The following is a 5,443-nucleotide window of genomic DNA, read 5'->3' as shown; positions in this document are numbered from 1 at the left end:
TGTGATTCTACATGACATTGTTTGTTTACAAGCTGTTTTATTGTCTTTCCGCGGTTGAAACACCGATGGAGCGATTACACAACATATGATACGTTTCAGTAAGTTGTAATGTATCCTCAACATACCTTTAGATATTTTCATTTCTTTAGGAAGAGATGATCGCGTTCACTCGCGCGCCGCGCGCTGCCTCTTGAAGTTGAACTGATACGCGTCTATCTGTCACGTCACATAATAGAGCTTTAAAACGGCATTTATCGTTTGAATTTCGTGATAAAATGGACTGAATACTTAATATGTTCGTGTGGGAACTCGGATTGAAGTGTGTTCCGCGCTTTAAACAAGCCGACTGTTAACTGTTATAGATTACATTCATAACCGTTCGGTACACGCGCGCACCCTACCGAAAGCCCGAAACGTTAGTTCGTCTGTCCATGTAGTTTTCAACCGATTTATGAATAAGAACAGAAAATTACCGCTCCACTTCACATGCCCAATGGAATTTGAACTTGCTTTGCCAGATTGGTTGGTGTATATACATGACAAACGGGCATTGGTGAATTGTGTAATACTTTAAAATATATAATATATAGATTTGTAATTAAATCAACACATTAGCTCTGATTATGGTTGAAAAAAAATATTGGTTTACATTTTTCCCGTAAGGCCACATACTCTCTGAAAGGACCATATTTGGCTCGAGAGCCGCTTCCGAACAGAGGAAAATCAGCTGTCAATCAAAACGCACGCAACCCCCCAGATAGCAAAAAATATCGGCACGGCTTCTTTTTGCCGCCGGCCCTAAGCTGTCGGCTATAGGTGCGTCCCGCTGGCGGTGATGAAACGTTTGCCGCCGAATACGTCACTCCCATTTCTTGCGAGATGCCGCGGCCGACTAGCCGGCGGGCCGCCGGCTTCATTTTCTCTGGCGGTTGCCTCCGCCTAATGGACCGCGGCCGGCTGGCGGCAAGCCGCTGTGAAATACAAGGATTTCTACTCTCAAATTCGACCAGCCACGTTGGCTATGTTTGGCTTGTTGGGAAATAGAGTGGAACTGACAGCATTTTAACTAGTTCTCACATTTGAAGCGATTATAAAATCATAATAGCCTATATGTGAATTATATCAAATATTAGTTTTTTTTGCTCCAAAGCCATTAGGGTTTATAACAGATTCTTGACTCTTGATTCCATGATAAGGTTAGGTTTAGGAAATTACATTTAAATTTTCACTTGATTATTTGCATGTCGAGTGTGTTTAAACAGTGTTGGTCAATTTGACCCATAATGGATGTAGGCTAATACTTTTTTTTTTTTAGCATAATAGGAGGGTTAAGAAAGTTTGAAAGTTCATTTTAGGATAACACTTATTTTTGTATTGGCCTTTTTTCTATTTCTTTTTGGACTGACTTTAAAATAGACATGACAAAAAATTAGAACTAACTTCATGACATTTTACTTTGTTTTCAAAACCCATATTTTTCTGAAAAACAAAAATATATTATTAATTATTTAGGAAAAATTCTACATTCATAAGACAAGAATAACTCAAAAGAAGCCCTCTAATATTACCTCTTATAAAGCTGATTTTTACAATATTTGAAACCCTCTCAAACATGAGGTCGCAAAACAAAAAGCTTACAAAAACAGAAACCTGAAAGCTTTTCAATTTCATGTGACTGCCTTAATATTATAAAGTATTTTCTATCTCAGAATTCTTATTTTTATTATTTATTTTATATACAGTGTTACATTTGTTGTTATTCTTTGTTCTACATATTCGGAACTGTACCACAATGCTTTATTATTTTTATTTTTCTCTCATTGTACTTTTTGTATTGTACTTGTCTATACATGTACTAATTTAAATAAAAATAAAATAAAAAAAAACAGAGAAGTACCTCCACCGGCCGAGAGGGGCAGTATACTTAAAAAAGACGGAAGACAAACCGGTAAAACATACAGATTTACCAACAGCGGCCGCTCATCACATGGTTTTAGTATTTGAAGAGAGGAGATCAGAAAATATCCTCGACTACGAGCGTTTAAGTAAGTACATGTTTCCTTTTTGTGTCACACAATATTATGTTCATTTTTGATGTATAGCTATACCGGTAGGTTGTTTTAATTAGTTTGTTCAGACACGCACGCTGATATAGTGCACAATACACAGTGTTAGCTAACACGTGCTGTTTCGCCTTTTTTACACACTGAGTTCAAGCATGTTCTACATGTTAAAATGTATCTAGCTACTGTAGGTAAGTTAGCCAAAGCTTTACATCTAGAAAGACTTAAGTTTAACTTTTGGTGTTTTCTAACAAAACAGAATGATGTATATAGGTTATTTAAATTATTTTGTTAGTCCGAACAAGCATGCTGCTAACGTTAGGTCAGTTTTAGCAAGTGTTAGCTAACATGTGCTGTGTTGCTACTGTTCTTCTAGCATTTAAGGTCATTTATGAGTTATTTCTCTGAACTGCTGTACTTATTATGTTTGAGGACAATGCAGTTTACTTGAATCACTACACTGAATGAATACATTTTACTGTTCCACATTTGGCTGACCAGTTTTTCCCCCCACAGCATAGCTACTGTATATTCTGTATTTAACGTTAACAATGCGGTTTTGTTCACATTTTCTTGCAGATACCTTGACCAGAGCACAATCGGTTATCTTCATCCAAGAGACCTATTGTTGGACAATCGTTTCGGCTTTCAAGGTAAATAAATTGTTAGTCACAATGTCTAGTTACTGGGCTATAAGGAGAAGAATATTGAAAGGAGTTGAGATGGACAAACAGGAAATTGCAGATGTTGGAAACTTTAACAGTATGGAAAATTGTGCCTGTAGTTGTTGTTATATATATATATATATATATATATATATATATATATATATATATATATATATATATATATATATATATATATATATATATAATTAAAATAAAATATTTTTTATGTAGATTTCCAGAATGAGAACCAAGCCCTGAGGGAAAGCAATGCACGAGCAGGTGAGAACATGCACTCTTTCTTAAATTTTACTTTTTTGACTGTGATGTAGGTCCAAAATTACCAAATGCCTTTCATTTTGTAGCTTCGGATGACAGCGGCTCACTTCATGAGCAGGTGAAGCAAGTTGGGACAATGTTGACGACGTTTGCTCGTACTGGGCAATCAGGTACAACTTGCAAACAACACCTGTGGTTGTTGGTTTAATTCCCACTGGGGCCACCTGTACATGTAGTAGACCTAGTTGTAAATGTCATAGTTTAGTAGTTGAGGGACCAGGACTGACTGCTTTATTCTTTTATTCTGTGAACCCCTGTAGGTGCAGATCAGACCCTAATGCTGCGACGTCTTGGAGAGTTTGGCGATGTTGTGCATAGCATGGACAACAAAATGGACACTATGCTGCAACATTTCAGTGCCAATGTGTCTTTTGGAGAGTTATCCCTGCCAGGGGGTCTGTTACTCCCCCTAGACAACCCATTTGGCGTTGCTTGACAACAGTTTGAGGCAGGATAAAGAGCTCCAGTAAGTGTGCTGATTTTGTTTATAATGCTGTAGGGTAATCTAAAAAGTAAAATTTAAGATTGTACACTGCATATTCTACAGTCTGAATCACAGCCTGTCACATTTTTATATTTATGTATGAGAAGCTTCAGAGATATGTAATTTGTAACACTTTTTTGTATTTTCAGCTTCGGTTTTTGGCAATCAAATGTGGGAGGGACCTAAAGACAACCGTGTGGCGAATGCTTTAGAGTATCTTCTCTAATCACCTTTCCATTAATACAACCTGGACGGGTGTAGGGGATAAAGCATGTTTTAGAGACATGTTCCTGAAGACCATTGTTCAAAGTAATATATATATAAATATATAAATTTGTTATATATTTAAGTAGATGTGTGTGGCCTTATGACATTCACATGGAATGACAGATCTGTATTTTCTACAGGAGCCATCCGGAAGAACCCGGCAACCCAGGATGCCACTGATGAGGCGGTCCAGGTTAGCGCTATGCGTTACCTGAAAGGAGCATCTGATCGTGAAGGTGGAAAAAGACGCCGCACAGCTGAGAGGGACCCACAGCCGACCTCTTACACCTAGGCTGACTACTGACACCTGGAACCCTTTCTTTATCCTGCAGTCAGTAACATCAAGACCCCTAAAGAAGCCAGAAGTTTCAGGCTACACTCACCCAATCCACACTGTTCACTGTGGAAATTACTTTTTTTTTATTCCCTGTGACCCTGCCTTGAAGGCAGCTCCTTGGATAGATATGGGATGGCGAGGTTGTTTGTCCTTTATATAGGCGCACAAGAAATCACTGAAGATAAGCCAATTTGCGCTGCCTCATTCTGGAGGTCGGGGAAAACCGGAGAACCCATAGTCAGGCTTGTTATAATGTTCTGTTCTACTACTGTTCTATTCTTCTCCAGAGCTTTACTCTAAATTATTACCATTTATGCTATTGTTAGAAATGGCTTGTTAAATGTGATGTTATACCTCGATTTATTTGGTATCCTGCACATTCTTTGGTACCAAATATCCTCATTATTTGATATAATATTTAATGGTAATTCTTTTCATCCCAGAGCTGACCTATTTGTTATTAACAAATATTGTAAGTGTTATAATTTGCTTGTAAGGCTGTTTTTTTTTTTTTTAAACCAAAATTTAATTGGAAACATGCAGGTTCTTTAGTAAAAATGTTTTTTGTTATTTATAGGCCTATTTAAGCTTATTTATTGTCTGTTATATTTAATTTATATTATCTTGTATCATTGATAGTTAATGTACTTTGAAATGTGGAATAAAAATGCCAAATGGGAATTTATCTGGTTTGTTCAATTATTATCCATCATAAACTGCATGTTACAAATATATGAATAATAAATAAATATATATATTATTTATTACACAATAAGCGGAGGCAGATCGTTCGAAAAAAGCGTTTGCCTCCGCCGGGCCGCCTTCTGGTATAAAGGCGGCGGAACGGCGGTTTGCCTGCGGGCCGGCGGCGGTACGAAGGCGGTAGGAAGCCGGCTGCCGCTTTTAAAAAGCGGCTGCCGCCGGCGGTGCGCCGTCAAACGTGTTTGCGATTACGCAATTCTGACGCTTCTACAGCCGCCGGATCACCGCCGGTGGTCCGCCGACTCATTGCTATCTGGGCCATAGCAACGCGTTATGGCAACGCCTCAACAGAAATTGTCCGACTTTTGAGCCGTTCGTTACTATTGTATACATTGTCATCAATGTCATGTTATAATAATCACATTTATTTCGTTTTATTGACCACGATATTATCATTGATATTTGTCTGAGAGGGGCACTTTTCATTCATTTTGAAAAAGGGCAGGGGCTCGAGCACCCAAAGCCCCCCCCCCCCCCTCTGCACGTGCCTGACCAACAGTGGTCCGAGGAGGGATAAACTGGTGAC

The 5,443-nt window shown here is 38.3% G+C and overlaps 1 long non-coding RNA gene across 1 annotated transcript; it reads left to right on the top strand.

Moving 5' to 3' along the window:
* Positions 1–1,842: 1,842 nt before the first annotated feature.
* Positions 1,843–4,839, top strand: LOC307135988. The gene is made up of 7 exons (XR_013817730.1): positions 1,843–2,045; positions 2,643–2,716; positions 2,963–3,010; positions 3,094–3,177; positions 3,328–3,533; positions 3,701–3,860; positions 3,959–4,839. It is a non-coding gene; the product is annotated as an uncharacterized lncRNA (long non-coding RNA).
* The last annotated feature ends 604 nt before the right edge of the window (positions 4,840–5,443 follow it).

The sequence above is a fragment of the Gobio gobio genome (assembly GCF_949357685.1).
Source record: "Gobio gobio genome assembly, chromosome: 13".
NCBI classification, from domain to species: domain Eukaryota; kingdom Metazoa; phylum Chordata; class Actinopteri; order Cypriniformes; family Gobionidae; genus Gobio; species Gobio gobio.
The sequence above is the reverse complement of the archived record's forward strand: the minus strand, read 5'-3'. Positions and strand labels throughout refer to the sequence as shown.